Below are 18,686 nucleotides of genomic sequence, written 5' to 3'. Positions count from 1 at the left end.
GCCCCGGAACTAGCACATAGGATAAAAGACAAATCATAGCACAGCCTCGAACAATACAAAAAGGAAAAGACCCCCCCACCACCCCCAAGGAACCCCGAAAAACACGCCCCCCCACCCTGCACCCCTGCGTTAAACCATGAAACCACCCCAACTTGCAGTGTGCCTGTCGCCCCATTAAACTAACCTACAAGAAGAGTGAAAAAGTCCCCAGAGGAGGAAGAAGAGGCCCGATTCCCCCCACCCCCGGGTATCCACAGTATAAAGCAAGTCTATTATAAAGCCACTGCTAGAAGTCCACAGTAACCGGCTCGCCAATGCAGACTCACTGCTCCTGGTCAATCAGGCCCCCCTCGGCACCTCTCATGCTCTCACTGCGGGCACGGTTCGACGGCAACGTGTCCAACCAGTCACTGACCACCTCGGGGCGATCGAAGAAAAACGCCCGCTCCTCATACTCGATCCTCAGTCAGGCTGGAAAAAGCATGGCATATTTCAGTCCCATATCCCTAAGCCATCTCTTCACGCCGGTGAAACCCATGCGTTGCTTCTGCACCGCCAGGGTAAAGTCTGGATAGAAACTGACTGAGGCATTGTCATATTTGGTAGGACCCATAGTACGTGAGGCCTGCAGGATAGCGTCCCGGTCTCGAAAATTAAAAATCCTGGCGATGATGGGCCTTGGTGCGGCCCCCAGCTTAGGCTTCCCGCCGGGGACTCTATGTGCACGCTCCACGGAAAAGAGGTTGCTGAGGCCCTTAGGAGCAAGGTGTTTCAGGACCAGATCCTCCACCAGAAGGTCCGTGGAGACATCCGCAGAGTTTTCCGGAACCCCCACGATGCGGACGTTATTGCGCCTGGCCCGGCTCTCGAAATCCTCCAGCCGGCGGGCAAACTGATCAGTGGAGGTACGGAGAGTGCGAACCTCAGCCTGGAGGTCCGAGATATCCGTAGTCAAGCTTGCAGTTTTGATATCCAGGGACTTGACCCGTTCATTCGTCTTACCCAGGTCCGCCCTAAAAAGGTTAACCTCGATCGCCACCGTGTCAATCTTCGCAGCAAGAGTTTCATACTGTTGGCCCATATCTGCCCGAACACCAGTGATGGCGCCCATTATGTCCTTCAATGTCGGCTCCTCCGTTAAGGGAGTACCATCTCCCGTCCCCTCGAGAGCCTTGCTCGCTCCACCAGGGGACACCTTTGAGCGGGTGTAGCGCTCTATAGTCTGCATTTGGATAACACCTCCACGATGCAAGCCCTTGGCGTTCCGCTTCTCGGACTCTGCCTTGCCCGCCATAGTGGGCGACGAATTCCCACGGAGCCAGTGAGATCTGAGCAAAATGATCCCGCTCTCGATGGTCCTCAAGGACAGAAAAGGCTAAGATCCAAAATTGGCGTGGGATCGGTCTCAGGGGCGAGAAGTCGAATGGGGCAGCCACAGAGCGTCGGCAACAATGACCCAAAACGAAACCGAAAGTGCCACAGGGGTTGTGGGCGTGTCACTTTGGCCATTGTTGTTGAATTGCCACCTGGGTACCTCGGGGACTCAAGCCCGGGGATGGTCTACGAAGTAGGCCGCAAACTGTAGGATACAGCAAGTCCGGTTCTCGGCGTCCGATTTGATTCCGGAAAAAAGGTTTTGAATCAGCAGGGCATAAGCAAGAAATACCCGTTCTTCAAATCAGGATTTGTGGCAGGATAGATGCGGGAGGTGAAGAGGGTCTCGGGAGCCCTTTGCTCACGCGGCCATCTTGGAACCGCGCGAAGCTCCCTAATCCAGTCTCAAATATTGTTCAAAGTTGGTTATATAGTCTCAGACTGATTCAATAGAGGCCCACAATGACAACACCTCAATAGCACAAAAGGTGGCAGGTTACATGAGTGCAGTCCATACAGTGAATTTCTCAGTAGGTTCTCAGAATCATTCCAACAGGACCTTATCCCAAGAAACATCCTAAGGCGAGATTCCCAGACCTGAATTATCTTAAAGTAGTATTACAGTGCAAGGTCTTGTAGTTGACGAAAAATGTTTAAGTCAAGCGCTGCCGGAGAATGATTGGCATGTGTCGTCCCTAGATGGCAGTGAGTCTGAATCACTTCAAAGAAAGTCGTTCACAAAGATGTTGGAAAAAATACAATTTAGACAGGTTACTGGTCTAGTGAATGAGCACTGCACAGGCCATTTCAAATGCAACTCTCCAGTCACCTCAATAGTACCTAGGCTTTTCTTAGAAACTGCCACCAAATGACAAACTACAGCACTTACCTTTAGCAACAAAGTCCTTCGTACTAACATGTAGCTCTTATTAGTTCATGCGTATAGCATTTTTAGGCAATAATTACAGTTTTCATTGTGCTCTTTCTCTGGTGTCCCTGGCGACTCCTTCAGTTACCTTTTACTTAAAGGAACTATGGTATTGGGCCGGGTGGGTTTGAGGCGCTCTTGAGGGGCACCTCAATCACACTCGCTAGAGCTGTTCTAGGCCAGTTTGATGTTGTCTATATCCAAGTGCATACATGAATTTGAAAGTGTGCATTTGTCAAAAAAGGAAAGGTCATGCTTGGCACAGGTATAAGTATGACCCAATGACTATTTTCAGAGCACACTGAGTTGCACGACCACTAATACATTACGTCCAAGGGCACAACATATATGCTGTGAGCAAGTGCACACAATGTTTCTAGTGTAGATGCACACACAGAGTCAAATCTGACAAGCCATGGCATGGTGTGGTTAAATTCTATACAGCTACATGGGTGCGATCTACTGGGATATACTTTTTGGATCTTACACCTCATGGAGGGTCTGACCCACCATTCAGAGTGGGTGGAAACTTAGATGTGTCACCAACTTGCTACTTTTACTGATCTTGGGGGAAAGAGGATTGATAGACAGCCTCATCTCCATGCCTGTGAAGTCCTTACAAAATTGCTCATTCTCAGACATACTGGTCTAAATAGGGCCAGACTGCCACTGTCCTCTGGATGGATGGTACTCTTCCTTTTCACATTGCATTCACTGTCAGAGCATTGGTATGGTGTACACTTTGACCAGCGAAAGAGCTCTCTGGCTTTAACTTCATTTCAAATCCCAGGTTGAAGTTCGCTCATTTTCTTTGGGGGGAGAGGGAGGGGGGCTCAGAAGGCCCTGTTTCATCACCCCAGGGCTAGCATTCTCATTCATCGTGAACCTACACTCACGCCCCTGGGTCAATATCCTCTCCCCATCTATCACAGCAGGATGCAGTTTATTTGTCCTGGGGCTGTTAAGTTCAGGTGGTCTTTCCAAAGTTAATTTCTATGCTAGTACAGGATATGCCCGGCACCCCTATCTGAGGGCGCTTTCCCCTTTTCTGTCCACCTTACCACAGTCCAAAGGACCAGACCAGTTGTCTGATTTTTCTCCTGTCAGGTTGTCAAACACTATCGCAACAGGTAGTATACCACTATACTGTGGTAGAAATATTGGTCTGCAAAAATATTGCATTCATATCAAACACAATGTACTCAAGATAAGTTGATGTGGTGATAAGAGTAACTCTGTACTTACCTATGTATACTTAATTTAACACAATAGTGGCAGTCGATATTATGGATGAGATATTTTTCCAGACTAATATTTCAACCATGTTAGGGCAGCATTTAAAGAGCAGTAAATGGGATACTACTAGCATGTAAATGGTCTTTGATGTTGGTTCCTAGCTTCATAATTTAGATGCCCCTCCTCATAACCAATATTGCTCATCTCTCAGGTATCATCTCAAGCAGCCTGGGCCAGTCCCTCTTAACAGAAGATAATATATACATAATTGACCTCAAAACTGAAAGTGAATTGCCTATGAGGTAACACATAAAGGACCAGATTTATCAATAATTTGCACTAATGCAAAAAACACTAAGGGCCAGATGTACAGCCGTTTTTTTGCGGTTGCAAGCAGGGAATCAGCCCTTTTGCAACCGCAAAATAGGTCTGTGCAGTGGACAAACCCTATTTTGTGAGTTGGTAACCTATTATCGACTCACAAAATAGGGTTTGTGACTCTCTATTAGGCAGGTTCAGAAAAGGGGGGGGTGTAAGAATTGGCTTGGTAGTTTGGTTTGCCCTGTTCCCATCATGCACTGGGACAGGAACAGACTAATTTTCATATAGCCAGGTTCTGAGCTGGGATGGTGCAGTGAGCTAAAAAAAACGGTGTTGGATCTAGCCCTGATCTTTTGACTGGGTGAGAGTATTCTGCTTAATTCAGAAACTCTGTCCATCACCACCCCTTGTTGTTAAATATTTTGTCCACTCTAAGCGTGGAAGGGTATACTCAGATGTGAGTCCCTTGCTCATTGCACCATCAGGATTCAAGCAAGCCGGGCCGACGACGGCTGAAATGCCAGAAACCGGTCCCCGGAAGCTTGTTTCCTTCCCAGTGTAAGAATTGGCTTGGTAGTTTGGTTTGCCCTGTTCCCATCATTCACTGGGACAGGAACAGACTAATTTGCATATAGCCAGGTTCTGAGCTGGGATGGTGCAGTGAGCTAAAAAACGGTGTTGGATCTCGCCCTGATCTTTTGACTGGGTGAGAGTATTCTGCTTAATTCAGAAACTCTGTCCATCACCACCCCTTGTTGTTAAATATCTCTATTAGGCAGGGGCATGCCAAGGGCACCCCTTTCTAATAGTGAGTCACACTTCTATGTATGTCATTTTGTGACCCCAATTGTGGTCACAAAACACTTGCAGTTTACCATCTTGTTCAAAAAGGAGGTAAGCCACTTGCAAACAGGAAGGGGTCCCCATGGGACCCCTTCTCCTTTGAGACTGGCAGTGAAAATACTTTTTAAGAGCAGGCTGTGGTCCCACGGACCACTGCATACTCTTAAAAAATGAAACAGAAACGTTTCATTTTTCTTTTTTAAATGCAGCCCGTTTTACTTTAAGGAAACTGGCTGTATTTAGAAAACAAATAACTGCTTTATTTAAAAGGCAGTCACAGACAAGGTGGTGTGCTTACCCTAGCCAGCTACCATCCGTGTGAGTGCTGCCATTCCCAATTGGGTCTCAAATTGCGACCTGGCTCATGAATATTGATCCCCCATTGGGAATTCAAACAGTGTCTAAGACACTGTTGTATTTCCATCGTATGAGTCGCAAATAGCGAGTCTCAGAACCACACAATTTGCAACTCGCAAAATGGAAGGGTTGTACATCTGGCTCTAAAAGTGTTGCAAACTGGTGCAAGGTGTAGGTTTGCTATTTGATTTCCAGTGTTACTTTGCATTAAAGGTGTATCCAATTGGTGGAGGTTATTTTTTTGGCAGTGAGTGTTGCTGTGTTGAGCATTAAACAGGCCTGCATACCAACTAATGCCTTAGAAAGCTATAGCAAAACAAGCTGGCAAAGAACAGAGGAGGTGAGAGATACCCTTGGGTTCCGAGCAATAAACACCACAAGGGAAAAGGGGAGGGAGGCCTTATTGGAAATGTGTCACAAAGGAACCAAAAAGAGAAAAACATCAACTATGCTTAAGGGAAATCAGGGGTGACGTGGTACAAAAATGGGCAAAGCCACAGCTACTCATGCCCCATACATTTTACGTGGCATCTGTGCTTAACCTGATTTTTGACAGTTGCAGAGGAGATACATTTGTGTCAATTTTTTAATGTCAAGTTAGTGTCACTTGCCTTAGTGTTACCTGGATGACGGGAAATATCTCTAATGTGCATAAGTGTGGATATGTCTAATGACACATCCACCAATGGTAGGCACTCCAGTTGCTTAAAATGAACATTTGAATTTAGTCTATCATGTAGCCAACCAACAATACTATATAGCCAACTAGCCATCACTCTACAAGACCTTTTTTTTGCTACCATTCCCAACTGACACACATGCTCATTCTCTGCAAGGTTGTCAACAAAAAGGCCAGATTATCTTGTAGAAACCTCTCCACATTAGACTGATGTGGCCACGTACTAAGCATTATCTTGCCCAGACTAAACATGTAGAAAAAGGACAAGGGGACTAACTTTCTCCATCCATGCCCCAAGATTACGATGCAGTTTCCACCTTAATCCGGGATCTAAACCCACTCTGACCTTCAGGAAGGATCTAAAGGCTTTTCAGACATGGGAACTGTTGCAGGGATTCTTTTTAGAAACAGAACTATGCCAGGGATCAAAGAACGTGAGTATGTAGGGACATCAGTACCTATGAGTCCAAATCCTGACTAGCTCATAGTGCCTTACCTGCCCTCCTAACCTTCCCAGAGAAACAGTTAAATCAGCACCCCATAACACAACACTCTAGTCCCTCAAGGGAACCACAGTAACAGGTCATCACCTTTCCTTCTGTCACTCATGCATGTCCACAATAAGCAAAGGAGAGACATGAAAAAAGTTTACAATATTTATTGAAACTTGTGCTCTGTCATGAAGCAACTATGCTGTGATTAGAAAGCATATACAACCGAGCAGTGTAGCTAGCATTACTAATAAACAGTATACAATGAAAAGCCCTATCATGGCGAATGATACATCTGCCTAAACATATCCACATTGTGTGAGCCCAGTGATATATCAGTGATCTCTGGGATTAATACTGGGCCACATACCTGGCATTTGTAGTTAGGTCTGCCTCTCAGATTGCGCCAAGCTAGCACGTCCATCTCAAGACCGTTCCTTTGCAAAGAAATCCTCCTCTCTGTTTTCGAAAAGGCAAGCCTCGGAATATAAGATAAAATGTGCCTTAGTTGAAAACAGCAGCTGGGTCTCTCTCTTATGTCTAAATGTTAGAATGTGTTACTAACTGACCACAGAATAAAACAGGGCACAATGTTGTTCGACCTTGTATGAAATGTCCAGACCAAGCCCCAGGTAGAAATACTGAATAACAAAAAATGAATGTGTTATTTTGTAACGTGTGCAAACCAAAGCAGCCTACAACGTGTGCAGTTAGGCTAACATATGGAAGAACTACAATGGCCCTAAAGGGAACTCACTACAGCACCTCCCCCTCTAGTGACTCTCCCACACCACATTTGACCTTGATATGATACCTATGACTGACCTCTAAAGATAACCTTGGTTACCTTCTTTATCCACGCACCCTTGAGTCCTTCATGTCCTTGTTAAAATGGTAAGCTGCCCTTTCGGAATAGGGCCATGTTTTAATAAATACCCGTGATAATCAAAATAAACAAAGTTTGCAATTTACTGTTTATGTTATTTTTGCCCATTGCCCTGTTGTCCATTCAGGCATTATCTTTCTCTATGAGTTTAGTATACCTATTTCAACAGAGCTATTCTCTTACAGCTTTCTGTGATATTTGACAGATGGGAAGCCAGTAATGTTTTTGAAATACATCATCAAGGGCTTGATTACAGGCTGTCTGGAAAAGGGTGCAATATTCATTGAATCCAATATATTCTGACACCAAATTGAGCAGAATTTATTGGGCGCAAGCAATAACGCCCAGTGGCGTTTATTGACTTCAAAATTAGGCATAACATACAGATTGTGGTGTTTACTGCACCGAAAGCCGCATATTCTGCTATTTAGTGGCCATTTTAACCTGCTATATTGTAGCAGGCTCGACCTTCTAAATTGTAGCTGGGGAAAAAGTGTGAATGCTCTGATTATTATTGGTGTGTGTGGCTAAGAGGAGTTACCGACCTATTGCAATTAAGCGGGCTGTCCAAAATTGAGGCCTTGGTGCTGTGGACACTGACTTTAACCCCAGACCTTCTCTTGTAGGATCAATGAAACTTTTAGAGAGCTGGAAGACAGCAAAATTGATACTCGGCAGTGTTTGGTGAGTTGGGAACACTCTTTTGAGCCTCAAAGCTGATCAGGAAAATGTGTGCAGGCGCTGATGACTGTTCACTCTGTTTGCTGCACATCTGGCAGTGAAAGCGCGGGATAAATGTTTCTTACCAGCCAGTCATGTTTAATCTGTCTGGATGCTCTCCATGCCTCCAGAAATGCTGCCTACATGAGCTCATGAGCAATTTTCAAAGCCATTATTTTTGATGCACGTAGAAAACGAACGTGGTTTTGATTTACATTTCGAAATCACACAGGTCTATGCATTTCAGTGTGCTTGAACGATTCCAATTAATGGAGAGGTAGTTTGCGAATTGTGAAATAAAAAAGTGTGCTTTCGGAGAATTTACTACCACAGTGGGTAGAAAATCACAGGCTCGCAGCCACATCAGTTTAGAATGCAGTTTTAGAAAATTATTAAAAGTGAAAAGCACTTATATTGCTAATGTGCTAACACATTTCTTGATGTTGAAATACCACATTTCTCAAAACGAACCTAAAATGTGTATTTCCACTTCTGAACGTTTGTAAATGAGGGAGGCAATTGCTTATATCAGCAAGGTAAATTAGAACTGGTGAGCTTTGGAAATATTGTAAGCTTATCTTCATCACACAATGTGCTACACAGATACCTATTTTTTCTGTATTATTACAGATATGTATTATTTGATATTCTTAGTGAACCACTATGCAGCGGAAGGTGTATCTCAAATGTGCACAATGTACAATCCGAGTTTTGCAGCAAAATACCTATTATCTCTTGTATGAACAGAGAATGCCACGGGTGTCGATTCACCAAAATCCCAGCTGCAACGGAAGTGACATCACCTACCCTTCGACTTGAGTGACATCATAGGAAGTGTCATCATTTGACCTTTGATCCAGAATCTTCCCAGGACTTGCTATTTCACTTTAGGAGTCGAAATTATTTACTATGGTCGTGGCAATAGAATATAGAATGAGTGTTACATGGGAGTGTTATTATGGAAATGAGAGTATCATCAGGATATACATGTATGTCATTTTTATTACAAAGAAATGTGTTTCTGAGTGTTGTTTTTGCAATTCTTTTTTTCCTCCTATGTCTATATATATATGTATTATAGATTTAACAAAAAGAGTAATCGGGAGCTATCTACAATCCTGAAGAAGGTGGTTTGAACAAGTGGCTACCCACGAAACGCGTCAACGCCTTGTTTGAATAGTAACTAGATCACTAGGATATCTGCGTATTAATGAGAAAGATTACAAATTAATATATTATCATTGTAATGAACTTTGTCTGTCTTTTTTCTCCCGTCTCTGTTTTTTTATGTATAAATAGTGTGGAATTGTATATCCTTTGTTTTTGTGGTGTTTCTAACCAAATACCCTCAAGATTTGTAAAGTGATTTTTTTATCAGTTGGTTTTTAACTTTTATTGTTTCTTTGATATCATTGCTCTGTTTTTATATATTAAATAACAGTTTTTATACTAAAATTCTTTTGATTGGGGTACATTAGTGCTCTGATGATGCTCCTTGAGTATACGGTGTGGATGTAATTGAGATGTGTTTTTTAAGCAAACCAAAGAGGATTTCTGCTTTTTGACTTGTGTCTAGCTGGGTCTCCATCTCTGTTGGTTATAGGAGTCCCTCTCATTTGGTTGAGATTCTATAACCCGCCTACATCCACCTGCCTACTAAGAATATAAGACGTTACATCGCTGTGTTTACATCGTGAAACTTTTACAATGCAGGCATTACAACGCAAGTCGTTACAACGACTTGTGCTGGAGAGCGCTGGACTTAGGAATAGTATGATTTACTATTCCAACTCCAGTCTTCATACAGTAGGGAAGGTGTTGGAATAGTAAGCTACACTATTCCTTAGGTTAGAACGCCATCCAGTGCAAGTCATTGTAATGACTTGCGTTGTAATACCTGCGTTGTAAAGGTAATGCGGTGTAAACACAGCAATGTAACCGATGTTTCCCGCGTACTAATGCCTTCACCTATTAATCCAATCATCCGCCACTATATGCACTTATTCACCAATATACCCACAAAAGGTATCCATGCATTCAGCCCCTCACTTTTTTTAATTTATCTATGTATTTTCACACCCATCTAACTGTTGATACATTCACAAATTCACTCACTGCCTTACCTATTCCTGCACCAAACTTGCCAATCAATGAAGAAATATATTTTATTATAAAATAGTCAAGGTTATTGACTTTGCCAATGGTTATTCTCAAACGCACCTGGGACTTGAGGGAGGGCAGGTTATGATGCACAATGCTGCTCAGTCGCCCCATTGTTCTCTGAATAATGTAATAACCAAGGAACCAGGCATGCAACCAAAAGTATATACTAATTGAGTGTTTCGCCCATTAACCAGGACAAAGGCCGGACACGCTTGCACGAAAGGGACCCACCTACCACACAATTTTGTCGTGATTGACCCCAGTAAGATTTCCACATTCACCAGCGGACTCTTTTTTGCTGATTGTGAAGATTCACCACACAGAACCAGTCCTATTTGCACAATTTTATTGAGCGTTTATAAATGCGCGTCAGCAAATACGTTAATAAAGCATTTGTACATTTGCTAAAATGCTGCTAATATTCCATTGGCGGTGAGGTGATAAAAACTAAATAAATCTCAATTACATTGTTTTATTGGTCAATACCTGCCATGTCTTAATGTCTTACAGTACATAGGAATAATACAAAAACTTCAAGATGTAATTTGCACATGTATTCGTACATTTATAGAAGAGCACTTTTTAATCTGATTATTTTTAACATGAACTTTGTCAGATCCATGAATTTTGTCAGATCCATGTTCTCCTCACCAAATTACCCCTTTTAGTGTTCTTTAGAAGCTCTAATAAGGCGCGTTGAAGGAGAGGCATGTCTGACAGCTCATGTAGCAGACCAGGAACTCACAGCCAGTCGCCCTATATCCCACATACATTCTGGCAACTGATCATGAGGGAAAGGGGCATTAAGGACCCTGAATGGAACTGAAGGAGAACTTCTGGAAGGCATGTAGTGGAGAAAACAAGGAAAAGCAACGAGGCCCAGAATCAAACCACACATGGATAAGGCCATGTTGGCGATGCAGTGCCCTGGTTAGAATTAAAAGAGTGTTTAGCTCCATCTATGGAATGTGGCTTCCATGATTTACAAGTTAAGGGAGTGCCCTGCCTCATCCTTCGACATGTGTTATAGCAAAGAAATGATGGGTGGAATGCTGACAATGCAAACATTCTCCCCCAGTCAAAAGATCTGGGTTAAATCCTTCCCCCATGGGAACAGTCCAGACTGAACTACCAGGCCAGGTCCTCCCTGGACTGGAAACAAGCATCCTGGGACCGGTTTCGGAGTTTGCATATGACTGGGTCCAAACTAGGGTGGCATAGTGGGCAAAAGAACGATTAATTTAACCCAGATCTTTTGACTGGGGGAGAATGTTTGCATTGTCAGAATTCCGTCCATCATTTGTTTGTTATAACACTCATCCTTCGACATGGCATTTTGGTGGACAAGGAGGCGATTTGAAATACCCATCTCACTGAAGAACTGTCAGTGCCATAAACCCAAAGAGATACTGAGCTCTCACCACAATGAGGAGACGGAGCCAAGGGGCAATGGAAGCCGTCATGCTGTAAAGTAAGTGCTGCCACCACAGGCATTCACAAGAGCAACCAAGGAAGATACAGCAAAAACTGTAGAGTTTCCCCGCTTACCTTTGCATCGCCATCACCAGGGAAAAGTGCCACCAGCAAAAGCACTGGAAAGTTGGTCACGTTGTCAACATAGAGAGGGAAAGAAAGGAGCCCACCTGAAAGTCAGCTGAGTAGCAGGCTCAATAGGCAGACAAGCCCCCAAGCAAGAGGGAGACGGACCGTAGCAACACACACTGCTAACAGAGAGCGCGACAGGTCCAAGTCCCTACAAGAGTCTGCACAACCCACAAAGGAACAAAAAAGACATGCAACTGAGGATACAATCACCTTAACTCAAAAGGGAGAAGACGTAAACACATCAGAATAAAGCACATCCAAAGGCAAAATAAAGCACCATCACCTGACAGTGATGTGATGATCAATACCCCGCGACTTTGTGTTTTGTGCACCACACTTGGCAGCTCGAAGCTGAATGTGAAAGCCCTGCAACCCCATGGTGAATCACCAAGACCAAGAGATCCCCAGCTTGGATAACGATATGGAAGAGGGTGTTCACCTGGTGCAATACGATCACATCTATAATTGATGCTGGGGCATCTGTCATGGAGATGACTAAGAGTGTGTTTGACCAGCTGGGGGAGGCATGACACTAAAACCCACCCATTTGAGGGTGTGTGTGAATGGACATGCCAAGCAGCAGCAACTGCCAAGAGTATTTACAAGGACACTTGAATATAAAGGACAAAGCGCAGCTACCAAAGTGCACGTGATGCAAACTGGCCAACACATGTTGCTGTGTAACCACACAGCTCACAATCTGAAGCGGAAACACTTTACATTCTAGATCCACCATGCTGGCCTAAAGGAGCTGTTAGACAGTTTACCAAATTAGTTTGAAGGAATATGGTACCCTAAACAGTTTTGGCTCTATATTGTTCCTCTGCTCCAGCCTACAACACTGCGACATCGAAGGTTGACCTTTGACCTTTGCCCTAAAGTGGAGAGAGAACTCAAGAAGTTAGAAGCAGACAACATCTTCAAAGCTGTGGAAGGATACACCACCTGCGTGTCCCCAATTGTAGTGATACAAAAACTCTAACAACCCTAGGAAGTGGGTATTTGTGTGGACATGAGACCCCTAGGTCCTCCTTTATGAAGGCCTTGCGCCACTGGTACGTCACTTTTTCCCTTTTTAAAAGTAATGCACCGGTGGCGCAAGACCTTCATAAATAAGGCCCCTAGTATTGCCATTAAAAGAGAAAGGCACCTTACCCCCACCATATATAGAAAGCTCACAGGAACATCTCTGTTTTCCAAGATTGATCTATATTTGAATTACTATCAAATATTATTGGCCCCAGAATAAATATATATTGCCACTTTCTCTACCCATGTGAGGTTTCAAAAGTACAAGAGGCTTACCTTTAGTATCTCTAGTGCCACAGAAGTATTTCATAATATGATCCATGAGGTGCTCATTTGTCTACCAGGAGTACTCAGCATGAGCAATGATATTTTCATTTATGCAACCGCAGTAGAGGAACACCAGGAATGTTTAAGGAAAGTACTGCAGAGAGCGCAGGACTGCTGTTTGAATCTAGACAAGGCAAAGTGTGAGGTCCTCAAAAACTCAGTCAGTTTTTTGGGGTACCATCCTCCTTCTACTGGAGTCCCTGACCCCATGAAGATAAAAGACATAAAGGTCAAGTGGAGCTTCATCTTCCTTAACAGATGTTCTTAGTTTTTAAGGCATGGTACATTATTTATTTATTTATTTATGGGTTTTTATAGCGCTTGAATCGACTCCAACTGGAGTATCTCTGCGCTTTTGGCCCAATTAACATAAACAGAGGATGCGGTATTGGCTGGGACTAGATCTAATTTTTAAACAAAAGAGTTTTGAGTTGTTTCCTGAATTTCAGATGTTCAGAACACAATCTGGGAGTCAGAGGTAGTTTATTCCATAGTGTGGGTCCCACTACTGAGAGTGCCTTACCTCCGTGTCTAGCCTTCTTGACACGAGGCACTACCAGTAGATGACTGTTGCTGGATCTGAGCGATCTGGGGGGAATAATTCAATGAATTTCTTTTCCAGGTACGTGGGGCCTTGTCCATTTACGCTCTTATGTATCAGACAGCATATTTTGAATTTAGTCCTCTGTCGAATTGAGAGCCAGTGCAGTTTGTCAAGGAGGGGCTTAGATGCAGTTCTTGGGGGGGCATTGAGGACTAGGCAGGCCGCCGTATTTTGAATTACCTGGACTCTGGCCAGCACTCCCTCATTAGCGGAGAGAAGCAGGCCATTTCAGTGGTTGATTCGACTTAAGACAAGGGCTTGGACTAAGGTTTTCCTGAAGGAGTCTGGCAGCAGGGGAAAGACTTTGCGTAACAGGCTGATGGTATGGAAACATGAGCCTGAAACGTAATTACTGTGTTGTTTCAGCGATAGTTCCTGGTCAAGTCGGATCCCCAGATTTTTGACGACCTGTTTAGGTTCTGGGACAGTTCCAAGGTCATGCGGCCACCAGTGGGAGATTAGTCAGGAACCTCACAATGCTCACTGCTTTGTTGTTAGATTTATTAAAAGTGAACACCCCATGGTTCTGGGGCAAAGGACAAGAGGAAGCTTTCTGACTCACCAAAGAGGCACTGTGAGCTGCTCCACTTTAGTGAATTTTGACCCTAGAAAGCTGAAGGAAGTGGTGGTTGATTTCAGCCTAATGGGACATGTGTCTGTCCAGTCCCAACAACAGAAGTGTGGGGAATGGACCCCGGTCACCTATGCAAGCAACGTTATCACTGTGGCTAAGAAAAGTTAATCCTAGATAGAACAGGAGTCACTGGCTGTACATTGGGGCTGTTGACATTTTCATGTCTATGTATATGGTCAGCTGTTTACTGTATATACCAACCACAAACCCATGATCCCACTTTTAGAGGTTCCACCTCTAAGCCTCCACCATGCTTTGAAAAGTGGGGATCTCAACTGCAAGAGTACTCCTTTGGCCTCCATTACCGTCCTGAGGCTCATAATCCCACCAATTATTTGTCTCAGCGCCCCTGTGAGGCCATGACTGCAGATGAAGTCGAGGCATGAGACACAGTGGAGTATGTGAAACTAATCATTCAGCAGTTCTGTCCCCTTCCACTGTTGGTAAAGGACATCATAGAACCTGTGGCCAAGGATGACTACCTGGAGCTGGCCCTTGCAGCCCTTACGTTGGGACAATGGGGAAGTATGAAGCAGCATCTGTTCTGATGGACTTCTGAAGCCAGACTGGTTCTGCTATCCGTGTACAATGTGAAGAAGTTTGCTGCCTCTGAGGAGGGTTGTTTGCTGTGAGGACTCCCTCGGAGTTTAGCTAAGAAAGTCATCCTTCTCAGTCATGGAGGACACCAAGGGATTGTTCTTACAAAGAGTCATTTCTGGAATAATGTGTGACTCCGTTCATGGATGAAGGACTGGAGTCCTTTGTCAAAGAGTGTGCCATGTGCCAAGCTGTGGAGAGGGAGCAGATTTGACTCTGCCAGTAGTAATCTAAGGTATTTTACAGTAGTCCTGGGTCCGAGCCAGTACTGGTTTTGGCAGCCTTTCAGATGGTTCACACCTACTCTTGGTGACTTCTCCTTGGACTCAGAAGTATAGAACATGACAAACACCTCAGCTGTGAGTGTCATCCTGAAGGTGGAAAAAATACAAACAACCCATGGTTTGGCCAAAGATCTGTGAACCAACAATGGGTCTCTATTTCAAGAGTATGAGGTTGCTGTATATTTGAGATCTCTAAGCATATGACATGTGAAATGGATGCCCAGTTGAGAGGCCAAAAGATTAATGCGTACCATTACAAAGATGATCTGCATTTCTCATGCACAGAATCATCATCTGCAATGAGTATTCCATTAATTTCTAGGGGAATACAGACAAATGCCCCATGCCACCATTGGGCGCACTTCGAGTCAGCTGTGTTTTGGGCTTCCTATCCAGATTGTAGTCCCCCATAACTCAACTTGTACTCTGACACATATTGATAGTGCAGAAAGCCATAGCCCATAGTGCAACACTTTCTGCCAGCAGACGACAGGGCACAATGACATACAATGTGAAGTACTTCAAGAAGTCTGTGTAGCCTATTAGGATTTTGGTGACTGGTGACATGGTAGGCAACCATGCAGAGGTGGATGACAGTGATGAAGTGGCATTTCATTTACACCTGCAGGTGGGGGATCGTCCCCCAGTTTCCACTGATGAGAAGAAGAAGGGGAAGGTCAGCTAAATTTTCTCAGGCAGGAGAAGGCAAAGGGCTGATGCAGTCAGAAGAGACGAGAGTGGGTTTCACACGCGTGGTACAATTTGAGGGTGGATACCATTCCCACCCAGTGATACCACGACTTTGATGAGCTAATGAGATTTATCATTTGGTGTTTGCACTGGCATAGTGTTACTGTTGACTGTGTGCTATAAGTTTTGCTTCGTTTTGGTTTTGGGAGAAACGTTGGCTATAGCTGTGTTGGCCATAGTATATTTTAAACATCGGTGTGTGTTTAGTCTATGGTAGCATGCCCCTGGGGTAACCTCCCATCCCCAGTGATGTCTTTGTAGAATGTTTGTGGCTGCATGCTGATGTAACCAGGTCTATTTATAGTAGGGCCACTGGCTAATATGGAGGGATTCTGGAAAGTGAGATTTAATAAAGTGTTTACCTCCAACTATGGCATGTGGTCTCCACAATTTATAAGTTAAGGGGGGGGGCACCTGAGTCTTCTGACAAAACAGGCAGAGCTGCATCAAAGCTTGAACTGATGGACTAGCTGGTGTGGCAGATGTAATGGAGTCACACACTGCAAGGGAAGAACACACTCCAAGTTAGCAGCTACTGATGCAGCAACAAAGGAAAGAGGTGAGCCTGCACGCTGTGAGCCTCAAAAGCTAACTGTAATTAAGGACATGTGCATGGAGGAATGAGAGTGATGAGACTACAAAAAAGTCAGCAGAACAGTTCCTTAGTTGCTGGTGCACAAACAGCAGAGGGGCAATCCATCTTCCCTTCTTCCCCATCCCCTCTTTTTAAACATTTTTGGCTTGTGATTTCATTTTAGTGCCAGATGGAGAAGGAAAGAGAGCAGCTTGAGTACTCGAGGGCACGATTGTTGGCAGGCAACAGAACCAAAGAAACAGCAGATGGGTGTGGCAAGACCTGGGGAGTTTCATCGGGCAGCTTGGATAGTCCCAAATCAGTAGCGGGGAAAACAAAGTCAGCATTTTAGGATAGAAAGAATAATGTCACATCGAAACCACTATGTACACTGTAAAGGTGCACATTGGACTGGGTTGTGCTTTGCCTGGAAGCAGGCATACAGCACTTATATCTAATGCTTCAAGAATAATCAGGAGCCATCACCATAGATGACCTGCTTAAGAGCGGTGCTGTGAGCCTGAGGGAGGCTGTGCTTCAATCTGTATTTGGCTAGGCTGCCCAAGGCAATAGCAATTCATATACTGTGTTATAGCAATGAAGAACTAACCAGGGCCAACCCCACAAGACAGTTCCTGTAGTGGAATGGATGCCTTCTCTGTCGGAGTGGCTCAGACAATGGTATGGCTGTTGTAAGCATCTGGCGCATGTTAGATACCCAATCTCATGCCTTTGCAACAACAGGTGATCATGACAGTACCTTGGGGGTATCCGGCTTAAGTGTAGTAATGCTCAGATTAAAGACCATTAAAGATTTTGCAAGGAACATGGGAACACAGTTTCAACTTTGAAAACCAAAATAGTCATGGTTGTGGTGGATACAGAACTACAGAAGGAAGACCATGTCTGACCATGACAGGAAAATAGAAAGGATATTGATGGAGTTGGAGACGTGAATCAAAGTCCTGCAAAAAGAAGTTCTTGATCTCACTGAAATGATGTGATTCCTATAGTTCGGGACAAAGGACTCTGAAGACCCATCCCAACAGAACAAAAAATGAGTGGTGATCCTCTCAAGGGAGTCAGAGGGAAGGAACATTTTGAGCTGTCTTTCCATGTCCGGAGAAATCGGCTGTCAAGTGAGTTGGTACATCAATGACATTCTAAGTTCAATTTACTAGAGATGGCAAACAAGGCACATATCAGTCTCCTTTGGATGGCTCCCAGGCCATTGGAAGCACATCTGCTCCATTACCGGGTCAGAGATGTAATCTTACAGAGGATCCGTTTTCTGAGCCAAATCAAAGTGGAAAACAGCACTGTCCAACTTCCCATATTACACATCATTGGTACAGTATAAAAGATCGTCATTCATGGAGGTTAAGACGTATCTGCATGATGTGGGGATATACTACATGCTATTTTTCCCTGTGAAACTGTAGATAAACATTGGTGACAGAACTTCATTCTTCACTGAGCATCATGAAACAGCAGCCTGGTTGAACATGTTTCAAAGAGGTCAGCCTCGAAGCACCAAAGACAGAGGAAAACAGATATCACAACACAAATAAATGTACAAAGAGCAAGACCATGGCTGAAAGAGCAGGAGCCTTGGAGGCAGTGGATGTCATCCATACAAACGATTGGCAAATGAATCCAGTGAACTCCCTGTTTTGCACAAGTTTCAAATATGATTCTGAACTTTCCTTGACTGATGAATCTGAGCACCCATCATGACCACAATGCTGGCAGATGGACTTTGAGCACACTGCCTCATGTTCACTCTCACCTGTTTGGATATCTCGATTCCCTACTTCTTAGGGAACACATGAAAAGTAATACTATTGGGGGATTGTGGCAGTGGATGGGAGGGGTTGTACAAATAGTGGCAGCCTTCTCCCATAGATTTTTGCCCTTATGATTGAATATAGAATACAAGAGTTATATACGTTTATTTGGGTGGAGTATGTTTGATTCTCTGTACCAGTGCTATGGAATCGGGTTTACTTCAGTGCACATTGCTGTGTGTCAAAATCAGGAGATAATTGTAGAGGACAAAGATGTGTGAAGTGAGAAACCATTGGTAAAAAGGATTGGCCAAGGAGGTGGCAACAGCTGTGTGACAGTTGCTGGACAAGGCCTACCCAGTCAAACATGAGAGTAGATGGCTGTACTCAATAAGTATGTGATCCTAACATGGAATGTCTGGTAAATGGGCTCGGTCACCAACAAATACACTAATTCCTACATGGTGTGCTTACAGGAGTTTAACCTCATGAAGCAG

At 44.1% G+C, this 18,686-nt stretch overlaps 1 protein-coding gene across 1 annotated transcript in view; it reads right to left on the bottom strand.

Annotated features, from left to right (window-relative positions):
• Positions 1–18,686, bottom strand: part of LOC147722465 (collagen alpha-1(XXI) chain-like) — a 675,708-nt gene that overhangs the window by 497,234 nt on the left and 159,788 nt on the right. The gene's annotated exons all lie outside the window — the stretch shown is intronic.

This window comes from Lissotriton vulgaris, chromosome 4_1 (assembly GCF_964263255.1).
Source record: "Lissotriton vulgaris chromosome 4_1, aLisVul1.2, whole genome shotgun sequence".
NCBI classification, from domain to species: Eukaryota; Metazoa; Chordata; class Amphibia; order Caudata; family Salamandridae; genus Lissotriton; species Lissotriton vulgaris.
Note: the sequence above shows the minus strand (reverse complement) of the source record. Positions and strands in the feature narration are given on the sequence as shown.